Raw genomic sequence first — 23,302 nt, forward strand, 5'->3', positions numbered from 1 at the left:
GAAGTCACAAGGTCATTTATGAAATAATGTTTGGGAGGAATACGAAGAAAGTTAGAAAAGCTGCTGCCTGTCCTACTAAGCTATTTAGAAAGATTTACTAATGAGTCACAGTGAAAGAAGCCAGATGAGCAAGAAAGCAATTATTTACACTAGATTTGCAACATGAGATGTGTAACAGCTACACCAGCTTAAGGAGCATCCAGCTGCCTCCCTTTGTCTCGGTTGGTGAATTCCCACCTGTGCTGTGGCTGTTCCTGCAATTGTTCAAGTGGCAGCACAAATTAGAGCAATGAAATTGTCTGGGTGGAGTAGCTTTTAGCCTGGATAATTTTACTGGTCTGCAGTGTGGCACCACAGAGGGGTGGCATTACAGTTTGGTGGCAGCTTGAAATAGAAATGTGAATGAACAGTTGAGAGCAGGGAGGAAGAGTAGAAACTTAGATTAATTTTGGTGCAGTCTTGATATGTCCAGACCTGGCATAATTGATTAGAAGCACATGAACTAAATTCTCTTTCATTGTTTCATCTGGTTTCCTATTTTATTAGTCCATGTAGCTCAGAGTGAATAAAACCCAACAGTTTGTCTCTAAATGCTGTAATTGTACACTGTACTCCCTATGTATTGGAGTTAACTGTAACAGCCTGGTGGGGAAAGTGGTAGGAAAACCTGTGTGAGAAAGATTCAAAACCAGCAACAGAGGGGGAGGAACTACCTCAGAAAAATAAGGTACTGTACGAAGCTGGGTCTAAACACAAGTCGAGACTGATTTGCTGGCAGCAAAAAGACAAGGAAAAAACCAAATGTGAGATGCAATAAAAAACCAATGATGGTGAAAGTAAAACAAAACTGTTTTCTGACTTAAGATCAGTCATTTTATTGATTTTTAAAATAAAAGCTCTATTTTCTTATGTGTGCCTGAATATACCAGGCAAAACGTAAACCCTGAAATGCTCACATAGCCTGAGGCAGCCCCCAGCCCCCTGGCCAATAACTCTTGTCTGGCTCGTGCTGCAAGTACAACAGTGTGTGTACTCTGCAAGGTCGTTTATCCACAAAATCCCAGAGAACTGCATCAAAAGGGTCAAGAACAAGCTATTTTGGATCTACACTAGGCAAATCACTGAATTTTTGTTAAAACAATTGTAAAAAATCACAGAGAAAGTTTAAAAAGACTCAGTGCAAAGGCACATGATTACTATTGTGCGTGTCTAGAATCTGCTTCTTAAATGTAGTTCTGCAGCGGTTAAACACTAAGATACCCCTGGAGCTCAGATTTGTCTGACAGAGGAAATCAAGGGATAAAATCTCTTTTCAGACAAAGCCATACTGAAGCCTATGAAAAAAAAATAAAGACAGATGATGCTCATTGGGGGTGTCCAGAAAAATATTAATATGGTAATGTCTTTATATCTATGGATTGTGCAATTCCATTGCCTTCAGTAGAATTGCACCAGCTTAGCCTGCTGAGTATTTCAACCAGCACACCCATCTTTGCACTGGATGAATCTCCTGATAACAGATTTGAGAGGTGTGATTCAATATCTCCTGCTCTCATAGGTGCCAGAATGCTTGTAGCACATCTAGAAATGCAGGGCACTTGATCCTGCCAAGGAGCCCTTGCTTCTGTTGAGGGAGTTGCCAATATAATTGCAGAAGGTGAAAGGGGTTAAGTCTGTGAGAACTGATCACTTGAGCCCCCTTTAGGGAGGTGAGAAAGGCACCGGAGTGGAGTGGCAGTGCTGAGCTGGCTCCTCTCCACCCCGGAGGTGTGACTCAGCATCCCAGTGTGGCTGTGGCATCTCAAAACTGATGTGGACGTGATCCTGATTCCTGACCAGGTATTGATTGAGAAAGGTGGAGCTGTGGGACAGCTGTGCTCATTTGGAGCAACTTCTGGCTGCCAACAGGGTGGATTGGGGTTGGGAAAGAATTTGGTGTGGAGCCACTTGTTGACTGAGAAATGTAGACTTAACTCCACTAATTGTTCTAGTGCCCTGGGAGTTTTTCTTTCCTGGGCCTCATTTTGATAGCAGGAGTCCTCTGTGACAGTTGTGTAAATGCAAAATAGTTTGAGACAGAGTGACACAAACCCCCTTCTGCATTTGGAGGAGGAAGAACAATACATACATACCATTTCCATACAATCCAGCCCTCTGTGGTTGTTCTGCTTACTCCTGGGGCTCTGAATTGGAAACTTCTGCATTTAGGCACACACTGCAGTATTTTAGTAGTTATTTCAATTTCTTTCTGGATTTGCTTATACACAAGTCTTATTTTGGTTTTGGACTTCGCACAGTATTTGAAGAGAACAGCAGAAAATCCAAGGCCCTTAATATTTCACGTTGGACTCTAAAATTAGCTTAATGCCTTTCATAAAAACATCATTTGAAAGTGAGCCTTATGCTGAGCAAAAAGTGAATTAAGTGAAAAGAATAATTTAATGATTGTATTTATCAGAAATTTATGTATAATTAGTGCAAAAATATATTTATTGATGCTTTAGCTTAGGTTAAAAAAGGGAATTAGTAGGATTTATAGAGATTTGAGAATTTTTCTTAATTTTGAGTGATCCTTGTAACAAGAATTTATTAGGGTGTTCCTCAAATGTATCAAAATGATCAAAATAAAACCAAAGACTCTTTGGTTTAAGTCTCTGAGTAGCCTTAAGACTACTTAAGATTAGTACTTGTAATCAGCTTTTTTCCCTGTTAAATACTGAGGGCAGTTCCTAGGATTCCAGAGACAACTTGCTGTACTGTGTCTTCTTCCTGACACTGCATGCATTGAGTCACAGGAAGCTATTCAGATATCCTAATAAGCCATGATAGAAAATCCTACATAAATTCTTATCAGAACACAGCTTAAAAACTGAAGCCCTTCCTCAGCTCAGATGGAAGCTCTGATATCAAAAGGAAATGGAGTAGAAATCTTTCCATGGGCTCTGTTAGAACTGGCTGCAAAGTACTCTGGAGGTACCTAAAAGTTAGCAGGCGTTGCTTTCTGGCTGATAGCAGAAAGAACAGATAAGTAAGAAACAGTCATGGATGAAAGGGGGAAAAGCTTTCCATTTCACAAGATAGTGGTATTTGTAGGTGTAACTACAGCACCCTTGAGTAAGAAGAATGGCAATGTTCCTTGATAGTGCCTAAGACCTAAATTAAACTATGCTTTGCTCAGGGTATGAACAAACTGAAACACTTCTCTATTAACCATGGGCCATTTTGCTTGGCAAACTGCCTTGATATTTAAATGGTGAAATACTTGATAAAACCATGCTTTAGTCTGGTAATGCTTCGATAAAATTAACCCATTAGTCAGCCCAGGACAGGCTGTCAGTCCCTCTGCAGTGATGGGACTGGTGTTGACTGCCAGCAGCCTCATCACTTCTTCTTCTTGTGCTATTCTGTATTACAAGAGAAAGTTAGCAGTTGAAAAGTTATTTTTGTGCTAGTGCAGAGGCAATATCTCAAAAGGGAAGCTTCTCCTGGAATTTATTTTGCTTATCTGAAGCGAGATGTCCCACTGCAGAGCAGAGCAGCCACTACCTGTGTTTCTGTAACATGGATGAATGTGTCAGTCAAGATAATGACTATTCCAACACAATCTGGTCGCTTCATTTCTCCGTCCCTTTATTCCTTGACTTGTCATCATACCCACGCCTAGAAAATCCAGGTCAGCTTGGCTCCTTTCAGGCAAAACAAACCCAGTAACAACCCCCACACTATTAGCAGAGGATGGGGACAATTTCTTGACGTGTGAGGAAGGTTCTCAAAATTCCCTTCCTTGTGAGTCATCGTGGAGAAGACCAGCATGAAAGGTTGCATGGCTCCCACACCCCCACCCCCCAGGCTCTCTTGTACAGACTCCTCATTAATGGAGGGATTGCGTTAAAAGGAATAAACCTTCCCTCAGAGGATCAATTAGCAACCTTAAAAATAGAATAAAGGAAGACAGAAGCCCTTGCAGAGCCTTTCTGCCAGTAGCTCTCCTTTGCAGTGAAAAATCCACGAGTAAGCAGGAGTGTGACAGATGATGGAGAGGTTTCTGTCCTCGTTCCCTTTTAACACTTCCTTCACTGTAATTATTAGAGTGTTACTGGTCACAGCAATCCAGTTAGAGCTGCAGCAGCTCTTCTATTAACAGATTCTATTTCCAGGGCTTTTCACTCAGTTGTAAATACACGCTAACGGGGACAGTTTGGCACACAAGGCCTTACTGAAGGCACAAAGTTCAGAATGATTTTTCCATGCAATTCTTCTAAAATCTCAATATCTCATTACTGCAACAAAATTACAAGCATTGCAACAGTTTCTGTGTCTATGACTTTGAGTGAAGAGTTCAGATATAAAACCCAATCCATCCCTTGGATCTGCCCGAAATACCCTATTATGTCTACTAATCAATTGGCAAAATCTTGGGAAATGAAAGTGTTTTGATAATTAAATATCAACGTGCAGCTGCAAAGGAATACTGAAATCTTTTTGATATGTATAGCAAAGGCAGAAGGCTTAAAGTATCCCTGAAAATGTCTAATGCAGACTTTATTTAGGAATTCATCTAAACAGTCAAATCTAGGTCACAACTAGATAGCATTGCCCAATGTGTCTTTAAAATTTCCTGCTACTTTATTTTTACTTTACAATTCATATTACTGCCCTCCTACAATTGGCCTTAAGTGTTACACTTTTCAAAAATGTTAAATGTATTTTTCACCACCCTTTGCTATCAGTAATTTGACACAAAGGACACAAAGCAAAGATTTCACGAAATACCCTTGACTTTATCACATTTCATTATATAACATTTTGTGGAAGAGAAAAATGATTAAAATGTCTCAGTCCAAAAGTAGTTGGAATAAGTTGCAGATTGTGTATGTTCAGCTGCCCTTATACAGCTTTGATTTGTGTGGCCAGCACTTACTCAGCAGTTCAGTATAACTCTTATTGACCTTGGCAGCTGTCACATCGCTTGCTGGATTTTATGTTGCTGGAGGTGTCAGTGTTCAGGGGAAAGATGTGCAGAATATGCGTGGTTTTATTTGCAGGCGGGAATGAGGTAGAACCCAAACTGCATTTCCAACAGCATTATTTCACAGATGACAGTCACAGGAGACCTGTGACCAACTTTAACCTTTTAATAGTACGCATAAATTAAGGCTACGAGAGAATACTGAGCTGCCAATTATAGAAGCTGTAGTTCCAGGGTCTGTGATTAGCATATTCTTCCCTACTTGCCCCATGACAAAAATGAATAGCAGAAGCTTTATGAAACATTTTCTGAGAGCAGAAACTCATAGAAACTTATCTCCAAATAAATTTAGTGTGCAAAGTAGGTTAGTAAAGTTTCCATTAGCTACTAAATACCCAGAGTGAGAAGGTGGAGCAGAGTGTAGACTAACCTGCCAGTTTCCTTTGTTCCTTAAACAAATACCTGATGGGTTTTTATTGGCCTACAACCCCTCCTGCAGAATGCAAAGAGCGAAGTCTGAGATTGACCTTCCCCAAGGCAGTCAAGTTCATCCTGAATCCTTATCTGCATAATGGTTCTGCAATAAACAGATGTGGCTTTGCAGCATTTGTAATATAAAATATAATGTTTTCTGAATGTCTTGGATGTCCTCTTGAGAGTGTCCCAGGGTGAGTTTGGATTTCAAGTCTGAATGCTGTTGCACCTCAGGGCTTTCTTTGGGAACATGTTTCTAGGTGGTGTGTGAGACTCTTGGTCCACAGCCTGGTCTGATCCTTGTGTGCTGAAAAGGCTGAGCTCTGTGGGTTTGGGTTTTTTTTCTGCTATATTTTTCACTCGGTTGATCCATCAGACCTATCGGCGCATGTAAGCCACTACTGGGCATGAAATATGCCTGAGAAATGGCTTGTGGATGTTGCCTGCAGAAGCTCCCCACAGAAATGGCCTCAGCAACAGCAGCTGCAGCATCGTGCCAGCTCCTGCAGTAGCTCTTGGTGACAGATGTCACCTTTTTGGAACGTCCAGAGCCATCTGTGACACTTTTATTTTGACCTTGTATTGATTAGCCCTTTGTTTTTTTAAAGTTCCAGCAAATAACAATGCTAATCCAGGTAAACCCAGTCACAACTGAAGGTCAGCATTATCTAGATGTGAGCCTCCAGCCCTTTCCTAATGGCAACTGAAATGGCGCCTGAAAGATTTTATGATTTTAGTGGACTTTTAAGAGGGACTAATTTATTGATATAATTCTGTATATGGTGATTTCAATCACTGTAGTTAACTGCACGTGATTTTCCAATAGATCTAAAAATACAACATTTCATAAAAAATGAATAAGTTGCAAAAATTTAGAAGCCTCAGACTGATTTCAATTGGTGTTACACCAGAGCATTTTTCTTGTATCCTGTGTTTACAAGTGTTTTTTAATCAAGTATAGAATAAAAAGCAACTAGCATGAAGACACTGATATGACACTATAAGAAGTGCACATGAGCCACTGATTTCTACTACATGGGTAAAGCTTAACAGTTCCATCCTGTGTTATATCTTTAGTATTTTTAATGGCAGATATTGACTTAATTTTAGTGCTGTGCTGTGAAAAGTATCTAGACCACATCCCTGCAATCTCAGACATTTCAGTCTGTCATACAAAGCTGAGAGAATTGCAGACTGATACAGGGGTTTTGCACTATTTCATTGGAACTAACTTTTCATTGACCTTTGGCAGAGAAATCTCTTTAACTACAGCCTGGTCTTTTATTTCCTGGAGAGCTGGAATCAGAGTTAATGAGTGTATATTGAGGTGAGAAACCCTGGTGCCCTTTTCTTGGAATCATGCTCCCCTCTCTACTTACCATTACAGGGTAGCTCTTAGGAGAAGCACACCAGCACCACAGAAATAAAGAGCAAAGCAGATGCTATCTCTTTGTTGCTTTCTTTTGGACAGGAAATTTTCAGTCTAATCCTAGTTTGGGGTTTCCTTTGTTTTCCCTTTTATTACAGAGAGGAGTATATTCAAACACATTCTCAAAGACCAAAAATATACAAGGTTTTAGTTATCATGTTTAAACATGGCTTGGGAGCCTTTTCTGCCCTTTTGCTGTAAAAATGATGCCCTCTCTCCCCTTTCTGAACTCTTCCATGAATGCCTTGGCTATTCAAGGCCATGAAAAACAGAGTGGGAGACACTTTGAACCTCAGCAGCAGTGCTGTGGCTGTTGAACAAGAGCTCTGCCATTTCCTGCTGCCCACTGCTGTGTTGCAGGTGTGCCCCAGACGCTCAATCAGACACGTCCATTGCAACTGCTGAGTCAACAGAGTCGGGAGGCAGAGGGTGGCTGTGTCATACTAAATAGTTTTCTTTGCAGATCCTTTCCTTCCCGAGTCTCTTTGTACCCCTGATCTTATCGATTGAATTGGCCCTGCTAATTTAGCAGTCCTTTGGGCTGATGATCATAATTACAACACACAGCACAGCTTGAGTAAACAGGTCCATTGCAGCCCTAACTTTTTTGGCTGCCCGATGGCAAATAAACACATTTGGCAAGAAAGTGCTTCTTTAATGACTTTCACTGGTTGCTACAAAGCTGGAGGAGCTGTTGCAGCGTTATGCAGAAAAGGGGAGCTATTCTGTATAAAGTTCAGCTCCATACACTTTTCCATGCAGCTTGAAAATTGTTGTAAGACTGAGTTCTTTTGAAGCAGACAGACATTGACAGGATTCAAGATAATTTTTATTATGCCTACCTAACTACAATCTTTCTATTGTATATAATGAGGTAAATATTTATGCTTGATTTTATTTCGACAGCTATCTTGGAGTAGATGTGTCATACAGGTGGCAGAGTAGGTTTTAAATTAACATGTTTGCTTTAAAGTTCAGTGGTAAAATGTAACTGCAGAGCAGAAAGTTGCATATATTATAGATAGTAATTGGAAATAATTATAAAATTCTCTGCTAGAAAATTGTGATGAAAGAACACTTAGATGAATGACAAATGAGCTGCTCAAAGTTCCAGTGATGACAAAGGTAAGGCTGTGTGGGCAAGGTTAATTCTCTTCCTTTGTGCATGTGCACTGCAAGTACTAATGATCCCCCCTTGCACCATGAAAGTTTTCTGCTGCAATCAGTGGACAAGCCCCACACTCTTTATTATTTTATGCCTCCCCTTGAAGGTGTAAAACCCAGTACCATTAATTGCAGTTGGGGTTATGCTGTGCCCTGGTGCAGGCACTCAGATTCTCTTCATTAACCCAATACTACAACAGAATCTGGGCCATAAGCAAAAGCCCTTATTTTCATCATTATATATTCCTATCCCAGTCACTCTTCCCTTAATTTAGCCGCAAGGTAGGATAAATAATTCTGCTTTGCAAAATAAATGTTGTGAATTGGAGGGATTTGTGTTTTTCCTTCCTGGCATGGCATTGCAGCCCCTGCCAGGGGCAGTTTGCTGGAGGTGACTGGGGCACTCACCAGGGGAAGCTCTTGGTCCTGGGCACCCAGGTGACTGCCCAGGTGAGGCTGATGCCCACCAGCTGCTGCCCACTCTGCCAGGTGGCTGAAGTTTTGACAACAAAACCCACCTTAGATCCAGGGATTCAAGCCTTTAGCATTCCAGGTGAAGTCCACAGGGACTTTACAGAATCTGACAAAATCACCTCTTGAATTATCTTTTAAATTAATTTAAAACTTACATGCATTCAGTTCTTAAGTAGCACGGATACTTGCAGGCAAGTATTTGAAAGGAATTTAGTGATCCAAGATATGTCTTTAGGATGCAGCAAGGAGGAGTGATCAGTGTTGGGAAACAACTGATGTGATCAGTTTTAGCAGCATATTTTTCTGTCAGTTTTATCCATGCAGCTCTTTGGATAAAATAGATTTAGTGGGAGTTCTGGGCATACTGTGATTCATCTGGCTGGAGCACCTAAACATGTCTCAGCAATTTGTTTTTAGTTTAAACAGCATTTAAACTCAATCTTTTAAGTAGGTACAGACATTATTTGTACATTATTTAATCCTATGCAAAAATTTCTTCAGTTTATTGCTAGCTGTGATACCCAAATCAGTTTGCTGCCAGAACATCAAGTACTGTTTGATCTAATACAGCTTTATTGGATGAAGATTATACTGTAAGTTAGGTTTACTTGTGAAAGCCTTTCTTTCCTGTAGACAAATATTTAATATCTGCACTCACTTGTAAAGCTCACCTTACAAGAGAGGTACTTCAGAGAAAAATGTTATCACCCCCAATGTGACTTTACCTGCCAGGAAAGTGCAAAACTAGAAACTGTAAGAAAATGAACAGAAATAGTGTTTTCTCTTGGGTGTGATCCCAGGACAAGTCCCAAACTGGGAAAGTCCATTTCTGGCCAGCTTTTGTTTTATTGGGATGTGACTGTCGAGCTCTTGCCCCCGCTGAAGCCTGCAATTAGGTCAGAGGGATTTTCCATCTGCTTGGCATTCACCTGATTTGTGGACTGTCGAGGTCTGAAATGTAACAAACTGGGTAAGGAGATTTTGGGCCACAGTAAGCTCTATATTTTCCAGTTAACCTTTTACTAAGTGTGAATCTACTTTTGGGATGATGGCCCTTGAGTAATGATTAGCTGTTATTGATCACTGTATTTTGAGGAAGAGTTCCTTTTTGGTTTTTTGGGGCTGAGCAGCCTGTCTTTGTGAGCTGGTGCTTTGCAGAAGAAGAATCTGTGAGATCATGACATATATAGGAGCAAAAAGAAGAAGTGTTTCAAGAATGTCCTGCTGTGGCATTATCTCCCCTGCAGAAGACAGCAGCTGAATTTGCACTCTGTCAGGGAGCTGAGAAGTCAGGCTCTTTCATATGACCCACAACAATTTCTAGAACAGTCTGAAGAGCAGAAGGTGATTTTTTTTTTTTTTGGTTCCTTTTACCTGGATGACAGGATGCAGACAGCCCAGCACAGATTTACTTTATGTGGAGACATTCCCAGGCAGCCAGGTTCACCCTTTGTTTTTAGCCCTTCCTCCTGTTTGCACTCCTACACGTTTAAATGAGCAATGCATGCCTGACTTAGGAGCAGCAGAGAAGCTACCTGATATAAATGAGGTTTCCTCTCTCCTTTCTTTCCTGCCTGAAGAAATCTAAATGAAGGATCATCTTTGTTATTATGAGACAAGATGTGCCTGGTTGTTCTGCAGGATTATTTATGAAGTGAATGCCAACAGGAGAGTTAGCTCTCTGAGGATCAGTGCTCAGGTCTGAGCTACTACCTTTGGCACAGTAATAACATCACTGTCAAAAAGTGGAGGGTTTTTTCCCCTTCAACCTACAAATTTCTTATAGCATATCTTTTCTATTATTTAAATTTTGGTATGATGTAACTCAGCTGTGCAATCTTCCTTGTGACTAGGCCCTTAAATGCTTGGCAGTTCAACTTTAAACTCTGGGAAAAGTGTAGCCATCAAAACATTTTCATAGAGGGAAGGAAGGTTGGTAAATATTAAAGCTATGTTGAATCTGTAGTCACAGGGAAGCCCTGGGATGCTCTGGAATACAGCCCAAGGAAGAGTTCTCAGAATTATTGATATTCAGACCAATAAATGTCTGACATTTACCCCTTGAGAGGATGGTGACTCTTCACCTTCCAGGTATGCTGCAGCTGGAGATCTTAAGCAACCACTTCTCACAGAGAAGATAATTGAGTCACATTAACTTCAAAGGTATCACTCGCATAAGAAAATGAGATTTAGTGCAAGGTTTATAAATATGCTATAATTAGACCATTAATTGTGTCATCTTTTTGGCACAGCAGTTGACATTGCCTGTTCCTGTAAGTATGTGTTATTTCATAGTTTGATTTTAACAATTGTTTTGCCTCACACTGAGGAAGTTTGACATATGCGATGTTGATGATGTGGAAATAAGGCAAATCTAAGAAGACATGGGTTGTGCACGGTAGTTAATTGCCAGATTTTTTTAGTTCCTTATTGCAAAAACCCACTTCTAACAATTATTAAAATTGTGTATTTCCACTGACTAAAAGATTTGCTGGATGCCAAATGGATATTAGATCGATTTCCTATTAAATGAAGAAGAATTAATCTGAGTATACAATGAGACTGGTGAGCAGCAGGGTTTATTTTTAGATTATACTTTTAAAGCTGAACACTTTCTTAAAGTCCAAAAGGAATGTGCCATTTCTTTCATTACTTTTTTACACTTGATTTCTTTTGGCAGGTTAAGACAGCAACTTTACATGAAATGGATGATTGGTTGGGAGATTGTGATTCCTGGTTTCCAGGTTATTTCTTTTCTAATAAATCATTTATAGAAAAAGTGGTCTTCTGAAGTTGTCTCATTAGTCTTCATTTTTTCTGCCTTTTCTCGATTTTCTTTTAAAAAGACTCTGGTTAAATAACCACCGTCCTCTTTCAAATTCATGGGTGCAACTAACCCCTCAAAATGAACAAATGGCCCCTCTTTGATCATTGCTGTGGTAAAGAATTTAGATTTCACTATGAATATAATACTGAAATCCTTTTCTTCTAAAGCTAGAGATGAGTCCCTGCCCCTTATTAAGGTCCCTTTTTGCCGTCCTCAGTACCCAGGGCATTCATCACTGGCTGTGCACAGGTCCTGGCCTCTGCAGTAGCTGCTGCAGCCTGTGCTGCAGTGATCCCAGGCTGGGAAATGTTCTCTGGAGCTTGTCAGATCTGGAAATAATTTACTGTGCTGAGGGTCAAAATGCCTTCTCACTGCCACTATGGTTGTGAGCACAAATGAAATTTTAAAACTACCTTTGTTCTGCTTTCCTTAGTAGAGGCACTGGAATCCGGCCACCTCAGGCCCTAGCCCAGTGTGTCTGCCATTTAGAAAGTCATGTAGGGGTTTTTCTTTCATTCATTTTGCTGCCAGGAATCAAATATTTAATCATTTACAAGGATCCTTTTCAGATTTCTACATGGATGAGAAGACATCAATCAAATTATGGGCACTTGCTGGCAATTATATGGACTTGATCTGCCTGGTAAGAGGAGCATGAATGAATTTAGAGTAACATTTAATGCCTCAGAAAAAAATTTCTGTTTTGGTCATCTCCACATCAAAGTGTTAGTATCTGGATTCAGGTAAACTGAATAGCTTGTGACTTTCTCTTCCCATTCCCTTTCTCCTCACTGTGTTTGCTCTTGAAACTGAAGGAATGAAATCTGCAGGAGTGTCAGATTTTTCTCTAAAACTTCAGTCCATTTAAACCAAGGTGCCCTTTGTAGGAGTTGGGGGAGCACTGAGTTTCCTCTGATTTATTTTCATTTGGGCTCATGTAGTTCTAGATACAAAACTAAAAAGAAAAACGTTTTTAATTCCTTCGGCACTGTTGGTTATAGCCAAAAATGGTGTGAAATTAAAGAGAAGTTGGTGGCTTGTTGTGGATCACTCCTTTCAAACTGCAGCTGTTTGTTATCACTGTCTTACTCCCTTGCCAAGGTGAAGCCAATCAGACCCCATTGCTGGCTACAGGGCTTCAGAGAGGACCATAGGAGACACAGAATGGTGGAGGCTGCTCTAAATTTTCTCTGGCAGTTGGGAGTGTTTGAAGGTATAAAACCAATTTGGGGCTTCCTGCAGCTGCTGGCAGCCTGAGGTGTGAGATGGGAAAAGTATTTATCAAGGAACAAATACTTTTTAACTGAATCAATGCCTCAGAGAAGAGAAAGTTAGTTTTGAAGGATTTCTGAAACTAGGAATAAGTTTCAGGGAGTCATGGAGGAAGGAGGTCTTTACAAAAAAATGTCTGACATGGTAAAGAAAACCATTATGTCTCTAGATCACCTGGGAACAACCCACCTTGTCTGATTTCCTCTGGGGACTTTTATAAGCAATTATTTTATTCCAGGTATGAAATTCCTCATCAGTTGCTACTGAGATTTAAATAGATAGTTAAGTTTCTGTCATTCATGTTTGAATGAATGATAACATTGGCCCTGTTCTTGATTTATTAATAGATGGAACTTTTTACAGCTTTGATTTGCTCATGAAAGGCAGGGTCTGGATGTTACTCCTTTAATGTGATGGAGTCAGATCTACTGCTGGTAACTGTAGAATATCAGAATGGTTTGGGTTGGAAGGCACTTTAAAGACTTTCTCATTCCACCCCCTGCCATGGGCAGGGACACCTTCCACTATACCAGGTTGCTCCAAGCCCCATCCAACCTGGCCTTGAACACTTCCAGAGATCCAGGGGCAGCCACAGTTTCTCTGGGCAACCTGTGCCAGGGCCTCACCACCTTCACAGGGAAGAATTTTTTCCTAATCTCTGATCTAATCCTGCCCTCTGTCAGTTTGCTTCCATTCCCCCTTGTCCTATCAATTCAGCCAGAGTTGTGGCATTAGAGCTGTGCTATGCCTTTCCATATCCTGGAAGAACATGAGGATTTACATGCATTGATTGATCTTGTATAAAGCACCAATAGCACTGGTTCACCCCTTCAGGTGTTTTGCCCAAGGGATGCAGCTATACTTTGGTGGGTCTTTGTTCAGAGGCCACCTTAGTGTGTGTGTGACAAATGTCATTTAACTTCAGAGCAGGAGATCACCAGTCAGTGAGGGGTGTTACCTCATCTACTCAGTAAAGGTAAATGCACAAGTACAGCACAAAAGCTGAGCAAATGTGCAATTTCCCCACTTCTTTACATCCGCTTCAAATATTTTGGTATTGCATCTTTCATTAAATGTTGTTTAAATCATCTTTTTACTGTGTACGTTTTCGTAGTAATGAGTTTTAGAAGGTTGCAGAGAGACTGCAGAAAGGGAGTGTTTTGCCCTTCAGACTAGTGAGGAAAGGCTTGTGCTGCATGAACAGGAGAGGGAATTAAGCATGTCCCAGAGCTGATCCCAAAGAAATGAAGTTGCTTGTGTATGGTGTGGCTTACCTGCCCACACTGAAAATGAGACCTTGGCTCTGGTAGGAGCTTCCTCCTACAAGGCAGTGAAATCCTCACACCTTACACAGGGCACTTCAGTCACCAGCAACAGCTTAGAGTTACATGAAACACAACTAGGGGGGAAATCTCCCTTAGTCTGGAACTTTGAGAGAAGTATAAATCTTTTTCACTTGGGGTAGTATTGTATTTTTTGTGCTAGTGTTTTTCTGGTCCTTAGCACAAGAGATATCTTACTGGATCTGACCAGGGATATTCTGTCTCATATTCTGTCTTTGCTGGTGGCAGTGAAGATGTTATTCAGGGAGTGCACAAGTGCCTTGCCCTCCTGTGTGATCATTCCTCTCTTAATTCCCCAGAATAATTGAATTATGAACATTACAGCATGATTTTTAACTGGAAGTAGATGAGTCTGATATAAAATACAACTTTTTTTAATATTGCATTCATATTTACAATGCCATCCATTTCCACCCCAAATAAATACAATCTGTTCACACGGGAGCTGTAAATATTGGGGGTTTGTGGTGACCCACAAAAAACTGACAACCAACATCCACAGCTAATTTTATTTAAGTATACCTTCATAGTAACTGCTGTTAATGTGTGTATTATGAAAATTATCATGTCATGGGTGACACATTAGGTGAAAGCTATCACCTATCATAGAGGTGGGAGATATGTGTTCTGTTGCAGAGCTTAGAGACCTATGCTAGACTAGGAAAACCCCAAATTGTAGGTAGTTTAATATTATTTTTAGTTAATACAGATTGCAACTGGTGAGCTACCATTAGTTGTCATCGGCTCACTGATGAATTCATGTCCTTTTAAATGATTTTTGAATGTGTGCCTACAGGCTCTAACAGGCTCCTTCGAGCAAATATAAATGAATAAATCAGCAAGAGGTACCCACCAAACTATTACACCAGGGGGTGTAAATGGTTTAGAAAGGAAGCACTTAATATCAAATATTTGTCTTAAGCTGCTTATAACTTCTGAAGAACTGACTCTTCAGCTGCTGTTAAAATGCTTATTTTTGTGTTGTAGACAAGGCCCAGGTATCTATGTGAAAACTGAGATGTATGTGGAGAAGAGCTTGTGACCCCCATGAGTTAAAAATGAAGTTTGGGATGGGAAACAGAGACATTTCAATCATGGTTGCTGCTAGGGGATTCCCACCCCCCCACCTTTTTTTTTAATCTGAGTCATTGGGAGAACAATGACATGATGACAGTTAATTATAACTAATCCTGCAGTGCTTCAACACAGACTAATATAAAGTTCAGAGAGTTCCACTAGCAGTTAGTTATATCCTTAGGAAGCAATGAGATTTTGCCTAAAATAGTTGTATTGTTTCTTGGCATCTGAAAAGAACCCCACATTGTGCAGTAAATTTGTCTGATATGGTGCTGAAAACCAAGGATATAGTGAAAGAAGGGATTTTTTTGCATATGTATGTAGGTTCCAGGACTATGAAGTGTCTTTTAAAATAGTTTTTGTTAAAAAAAAAAAATAGAGAAATGTAATTCAAAAATGAAACTTAGCAGTTAGTAGGACCATGGGTCAAGTGAACTGTTTCAACTTCTATAGGCATCCAGAGTGGAAAAGAAATAACTGCAAAGCAGAGAAAGAAAAACTAGGTGAGGATTTCAGAGGAAGGAAAACATTAATAAAGTTAGTAACTGTTGCCCTAATCAGTCAGTAATATTAAAGCATTCAACACCTCGTGATTTTGCCTTTGGAAGGGTTTGGGTCCATTATTCCCCATCCTGTTACTCCTCCTGGATGTGCTGCATAGGATGGCATTGTGGGAGATGACTTGTCATGGAAAAAAAGAGGAACAAATACACAGAACTAAGTCCTAAATGCTGTTAGGAGGCGGCAGTGTTTTTCTGGCAGGACAGTCTGGGTGGGAAATGATGTGCACAGCAAGCAAGCCTTCAGGAAAAATGAACCTAAACCCCTGGCTTCCCTGGAAGTGTCAGACAAATTCACTATCACCCTTAAATACAGGGGAAGAAAAATGTAGGGGATGATTTTTCAATCCTTAAAAAATGTAGCAAAAATAGTTTCTAATGTTTTGTGGCTGTTCTTGAACTTTGGTTGAGTTCTTTTCTACATATATCCCATCTACACAGATATTAATGATGTTTGAATTTAATCTTTACTATTGAATTGAATCCTTTCTGCTGGAAACTGGTTAAATTTAGTATGTTATTTTCTATTAAAATTGCAAAAAAGTGCAATTCTAGAAAGTTATGAAAAGCTTGATAAGGTGATAGAAAGTTGTGTATAATGCATGTATTGTGTTTGCATGTATAGACAGAGAGGACTTATGCTCAGGTATTCTAAGTGCTTTTCAAAGGTACACAAGGTGCATACAAATTCTGGAGAGTGCTGTGATGTTTAGTCATTAAACAGGTAGCCCCTGGAGAAGGAAAGGGACCTGGTGAGAAGGGAAGGCTTTTAGCTGAGTTGAACATCCCTCTCATCTTTGGTTCTTTAGGCATAAAGTGATGACTGCTTTCTAGTACAACAGAAATCAGAGAAACCTTCTGAAAAATGTGTCTGAATGTTAATCTGTTGGCTGAATTTCTGTTTATTCTTTCATTTCTGGTCTGTAATTTTAATTTTGTTTTTGTCTTAAAAATTGCTGCCCTTTATAGAGTGAACATTTTCCTATTTCATGGGGTTTTTTCATGCTTGACAGGGAATTTAACAGCAGTCAATTGAAACAATGAATTGCATCAAGGTAAATGTTTAAGGCCAGGCTGGATGGAGCTCTGAGCAACCTGGTTTAGTGGAAGGTGTTGCTGTCCATGGCAGGGGCTTGGAACAAGATGAGGTGCAAGTTGCTTTTCAACCCAGGCCATTCCAATACCATAAATCTGTAGCATTATCAAGGCAGATGTTTTTCATAGTGTTAGAAGTACTTATGTGTACTGGCTTTGTAAACCATTCATGAGATAAAAGCAGCCAAATCCAGTACAGTATGATAGGAAGTGAAAGCTGTTCATTATGAGCGTGCCTGAGCCAGACCAGATTTCTGCAGACATGCAAAAAGTGCTTACCACCACTGGCATGTTTGGAGGGACCATTCCTCTCTTAAGTGGATCCCCAGGAGAATGCAACAGGATCCAACCTCCTTGAGACAAAGTCCTTCTTGGGAACCTCCTGTGCTGGCATGTATCTGCAGAGCCCAAGGCGTGACTAAGGATGATAGGCAATAACTAAGCAGCATGTTAAAAATAGCAAGTCAATTTAAAATCAGCATCAGAATGCCATTATTGATTGTGTAGAGCAAATCCCCTACCTTGTACTCAACACTTAATTAAAGCAGTGGAACAGAAGCACTAATAGAGAGGAAAGAAAAAAACCCCAAAGCAAAACCATAATGATTAGAAAATATCTTTAATTTTAGTGTTCTGCTCCATAGTCATCAATAGATTTCAAATCTAATTACTAGTCACTAGCATGAGCCTTCTTTATCTCTTGTTATCACTTTTTCTACTAAATAAGCAGTGCATTGGGACAAAAAACCCTTAACACTTGACAGGTTCCCAACTGCTAAATTATTGCCAGTTACTATGTGCAGGGAGACCCTTCTTTGAGTAGGTGCTTGCTGCTCTTTCTGTAAAGCAAGACTCCAATCAGGAAAGGTTAATAGCTTGTGAAGAGCCTCCATCACAGCTTTTCTTGCCCTGCCATGGCTGGTGAATAGGTGGCAGATGCATTGCTTCATGCTGCACCCTCCTCATGTTTTTCTTTAACCTGCACACCACAGTGCTTAAAAAGGACTTTCTCTTACTCACAAATGCAACTGTCGTGTTTCCTCAGACATTAACAAGGGTATCACAGTTTTAAGCTCTAGGGGCTCTAGCCAGCAAGATAATTGGTATTTTGTAGGAGTTCTGCTCTGTGCTTTAATTTGTAGTGATTATTTATTTGGTAAGTGTTCCTCCGTCTTCAACCCATCACTGGCATCAAAAGGTCTGATCCTGCATTCTCAAAAATAACACTCAAGAGGATCTTGATATTTGAACAGGACAAATGATTCCAATTTACACCCTCTACTACCTGTGCCTTGAACTATGGTATGCAGTAAGGTCATGTGAAAAGGAGCTTTGTGTCCCTTGAGAAACACTTGCCACCATTTGTGGGGCAGTTGGGTGGAGAAGAATAGGAAGGGACAGATGGGTTGTGGGGAAGAGGGGGCTGCTGTGCTGATCAGCCCCTGCAGGTCTGTGCCGTGGGGAGGATTGATTTCAAAGCCTGGCTCAGAAGTTATTTCAGGTTCAGGCAGGGATGCACACTGGGATTTGGGGATTGTACTCACTAATGGGTGGTGGGTTGGGATCCAGCATTAACACTGGCTGGATCTATTCACAGACGTGTGCTCTAACTAGAACGTTGGTAAAGATAGATATCCTGCCTGAATGCATTTCTTCTGTTGCTAAAGTCATCATCTAAGGATATGATCACAACAGGGCTGCCATCAATTATGCTGGTACTCCATAATTAAAAATAAATTACGCTTGGTCCTTAATAGGACTAGTATTAAACTGAATGCCTGTTTAATCTCTGTTAAATCTGCCACAAAGAAATGACACCATGAGAAGTGTGAATGAATGATATCCCTTTTTTTCCCCTTCCCTGATTCTAATTACACATGATGGCACTTGCAGTGTCCCTTGTGAATGCACAAAATTGGTGCAGCAGGGGAAATGCAAGCTTCCCTGTGCTGCAGTCTGTTCATTAGCATCGATTTCTGAGGCACTGCCCCTAAGGATGAGAGGAGAATTTCTTTTTTCAGTTTCTCATGATCCCAGCTTGTAGTAGACTATTAAAAAGAATTTCTAAACCTCAGTGTAAGTTCTGGAGCAGTGAGAGATGTACAAAACTCATAACCCTCCTTTCTATGGAGCATTAATGCCCAACTAACCACTCCTACTTTGTCCCTGGCCTGTAACTCTCACCTAAAGCTGTGCCTTTGGGCTGCAAATCCATTGTGTCAGCCTTTCATTATCTTCTTGGCTTTCTGCTGCTTTTCCATGGTGCAATATGAAAACTGATACAACATTCCATATGGAAAAAGCTGTCATTTATTTGGTTAAGTTATGAACATTGTGGTAAAGCTCACATATTCAGATTTCTTCTCCTGAGTTGTACTGGCTTTTGTGGTACAGTGTAAAAACATCATTGTGACCACATTTACAAAGTCTTTGCTATCAGAAAAATAGAAACCTGATCTATTCATCCAGCTGGCTTTGCTTTGATTTGTACAGTCCCTTCTATTAACTTGGGGCACATGAATAAATGCTGAGTATTGATGAAAAGAGTCCCTATTTCCTGAGTTCCACATTAATTATTATTGGAAAAATTGCACCCAAGACACTTTCCCTAAGTTTTTTTTTTAATCTTCCTCTTTTGAAAAAAATGGCCATTGCAGAAAGAATAAAATTGAAGTCCAACTAGCTTCAGTAACAAATCATAGTGTGCATATTAATGATAAAGACTGAGAGAACAAATCATAGGTGCACCCTAATTTTGACAGCTCTTCATCCACATTACTCTAGTAACTACTTTTAGATAACACAAAAAGTGAATTATGAAAGTATTAAGAAAGACTTCCTAACAAATGCAGAATATATTGGTAGGGACACTGTAACAGTTTGCCCACTGCCCATTAACACTGTAGTGGGTGGCTTGTACCGTTTTGCTCTGAATCTCTGCTCCCTGAGAAGCAGACAAAAACTTGGCTCCGTGTTTTTATGCAAGATTACCTCTTTGTTTTTAAGCCTGGAATGCCATGTTTTGAAACTGCTCTCTGTTCCTGCCTGAGCTGTATTCCAGATGCTGTGCAGGCAGGTTGGTTCAGGTCCCCACGGCACTGAGGACAGGAGGAGGTGGCTGCTTTGCCCATCTTGCTGAAGATGGACCTGCCTGTAGAGTGTGGCTTTCTGCCCAGCTCTGCTGGAACTGGCTGTTGCATCACAAGCCTTGCCAAAATTTTTCACAATAACAAGCTCCAATCTACATAACACCTGGCCTGTACAAACCAGGTCATTATAAACCTCATCCAAGCTGTCATTCAAGCGGCTTTGTTATTCCCTTCTTAGCCTGGGCCAGTCATCCATAAGCAGGAACTGGCTTAAACCTTCCAGGCCTCGCAGCACTCGGGTACCACTTTTCTTTCTTTGAGCCCCACAAAACAAGGGGATCACAGGTAGCAGAAACATGAAGAAACAATGAGTGATCTGGGCTAAAACCCAACCTAACAGGTTACTCCAAGTTCCAAGCTCCTTCCTCTCTATTTTTGTGCTTTTATTTTCCTGTTGCTGCTTCTTGGTCTCATCCTTCAGCTTTTCTATTTGAATTGAAAAAAGCAGGTTTACTTAATGTATTTCCTGCATATTCACTCTGTATTAATTTCCTACATATCTTTTAAGTATATATACAGTCATCCATGAACATTTTGAGGAAAGAGGAAGTCCTGAGGAAGAGAATCAAAGCCAAAATGTGTGTGATGAAGGGAGCTGGCACTCAGCTGGCTGGAGAGCCACAAGGACTCTCTTGCCCTCTTGTGCTGCCTCTTCTTTTCATTAGTGCTACTCTTGGGGCTGCAGGGAGGAGCTCAGCCTCCCATATCCAGATGCTGGATTAGCTGCATTAATGCAAGCTCTGCATTAGCAAATTAAGCTAAGAATTGCAGCACTGCAGTTCCATGTAGGCTTCAACTCCAGATTAAGCATGAGGGGCAAAATGGGGCTATTTTTAGCAGACAGCACCACAAGGGCTGTGAGGAGGCAAAGAGAGAGTAACTGCCTGTAGTCTAGAGCCAGTCACAAAAAAGGAAGTGTCACTTGCAAAAAACTCCTGACATTTCAAGAGGTGCCTCCCGTTCTGTATCAGGCAAAAATGAGACCTTTAAATTTTTTTCAGTGGAAAAAAAGAGAGCAGTGAAGCTGGGGCTGGTGCAGCCCTGGTGGGTGCCCTCTACCACTCTCTCTTGGGGGCAGGGCTCTCTGACCTGGGAAGGAGCCAAGAAAAAAATCTTCTTAAAACCAATCCTCTTTGGCCAAGTGTTTCCACTTTGACAAATACAAATTTTTTCACAGAGCTTCGTTTGGAACACTTCTGACCAGCTGTGTGCAATCTCTAGTGAAATCTTCCCCAGAAAATATCCAGGATTTTATAATTCATGAGAGCAATAGGACAGGCTGAACCTGGAGCCAGGAAGTTTGTGTTTCAATCTCTGATCAGGATTTCATGTCTTATTATATGTATCATTCATCTCTCTGCCTTCATTTCTACTCCTCTGTCTCCCATCTTTGTAAGGTAGAACTCTCTGAAAGTAGAAACACTGATTTTTTTTTTAACAGCATCTACTACAATGAAGTTCTGGTTTCATTTTGAGTTTGTAAATGATGCGAACAATCGTTGCATGAAGATTTGACATTTCTGTAAACAGAAAATAAACTGAGGATCACAGATGATGCAACCATCATCTATGGTCAATTAAAATACTATATATGTTGTTCTTGTTAAATGGAAAATACCCAAGTGAAACTTGACATTTTCAAAACTTGAGTAGATTATCCCTTGGGCTCTTTAGCACACAAAGGATGTTCTGTTTTTTAACAGAAATAAGAACTATGTGAAAAGCAGGAATAGATATTGTAGTAATTTCCTTGTGCATACACAGTCACCTCTTACTGTCTGACTTAGATATAGGCATTAATTTTTCCTGAATAACTCCTAAACTTAATGACTGTCAAAAAAAAAAAAAAAAAAAGAGGTTCTGCAGAATAATGCCGATTTGAATTTTTAAATAGTGCAGATAAAGTAAACTGAGATCATTCACTTCATGTATTTAAAAAGTGATGGATTCAGTATCCTCCCTGCAATCAATAAATGTTCTCTCCTTAATCGAGGACTTCCGCCAGTTTGGTGATCTCTTGCACTAATTACTTCCCTCAAAAATATGACTTAGATGAATTTGAAACTAAATGGGACCAGTGTTGCTTGGGCAAAGATGGTGAATTTGTGTTCAGTTGTTGGCCCTTCATTTCAGGATGGACATTGAGGAGCTGGTGCATGTCCAAGGAAGGGAAAGGAGCTGGGAAAGGCTCTGCAGCACAGGTCTGATGGGGAGCAGCTGAGAGAGCTCAGCCTGGAGGAAAGGAGTCTCAGGGGGGACCTTCTCAGTCTCTACAACTCCCACCTGGTGCAGCCAAGTGTGGGTTGGGCTCTGCTCGTGGGTAACAAGTGGTTAAACGAGAGAACGTGGCTTTAAGCTGTGCTAGAGGACGTTTAGGTTGGATATTTCTTTGGAGTAATTTCTTCACAGGAAGGATGGTTAGACATTGGAACAGGCTGCCAGAGAGACGGTGGTGTCACCATCCCTGGAGGCGTTTGAGGAAAGCCTGGATGTGGCACTCAGTGCCATGGTCGGGTTAACAAGGTGGTGATCGATCACAGGTTGGGCTCTATGATATCAGAGGGCTTTTCCAAGCCAATCGCTTCAGCAATTCTGTGATTTCCTGGAGCGGTTACGGAAGCACTGCGAGCACCCTCAGCACTGCACGGCGAGTAGCGTGAGGAGGTTGGTGACAACGCGCTGTTCGGAATCCTGTGCGGGGTAAACATACAACTAAAATTGAGCTTTGACGAGTTTTGTAGCGCTGGGGCCTGTTTAACAACACCCGTGGAACCCCCGCTCCCTGCGCTGCGAGCCGGAGCAACTTCCCGGCTCCCCTCAGCCCTGGGCCCTGTTCCAGCGCCGCCCGGCAGAGGGCGCCGCGCGCGCCGCTCCCGCGCGGGGCCGGGCGGGGGCCGGGCCGCGCCTCCTCCATCTTCGCTCCGCCCGCGGCCCCTCCGCGCCGCGGGGCCGAGCGGGGACTGCGCGCCCGTCCCGCCCCGCTCGCCCGCGGCGCCGGCTCCGCAGACCTCCCGCCGCAGCACGCCGCGCCGGGCTCCATGCCGCGCTCCGGGATGCCAGGAGGTGCGGCCGCCCCGCTGCCGGGGGAGAGGGTGGGTCCGGGGGTTCGGCTCCGCGGGCGGTGGTGCGGGTGCGTGGATGGATGGACGGACGGACGGACCCGCCGGGTCGCGCCGCGCCGCGCGGGAGAAGTTGCCGCGGTTTTGGGACCGCTCCGGCCGGGATCTCCCGTCTCGCTGCTGGTGGCATCCCCCGCGCCGGTCCGGCTGCTCCGAGCGCCCCGGCTGTGCCGCCGCGGGAGCAGCGGGCAGGGCGCGGAGCCGGCAGCCCGTGAGACAGGGCAAGTTGGGATGGGCACGGGCAGCGCCGGCCGCCGCCACCGGCGGGCTCGGTGCGGGCACCGCCGCAACTCCGCTCCGCCGAGCAGCGCGGAAAGTAGCGCGGCTGCCGCGGGCAGCGCGATCGCGGC

The 23,302-nt window shown here is 41.9% G+C and overlaps 1 protein-coding gene across 1 annotated transcript in view; it reads left to right on the forward strand.

Moving 5' to 3' along the window:
• Positions 1–22,827: 22,827 nt before the first annotated feature.
• THSD7B (thrombospondin type 1 domain containing 7B) overlaps positions 22,828–23,302 on the forward strand; it is a 299,199-nt gene continuing 298,724 nt past the window's right edge. The window contains exon 1 of the mRNA XM_066553613.1: positions 22,828–22,896. The gene's annotated coding sequence lies outside the window, so the exon portion shown is untranslated. The remainder of the gene's footprint in view (positions 22,897–23,302) is intronic.

The sequence above is a fragment of the Molothrus aeneus genome, chromosome 7, assembly GCF_037042795.1.
Source record: "Molothrus aeneus isolate 106 chromosome 7, BPBGC_Maene_1.0, whole genome shotgun sequence".
Lineage (NCBI taxonomy): Eukaryota > Metazoa > Chordata > Aves > Passeriformes > Icteridae > Molothrus > Molothrus aeneus.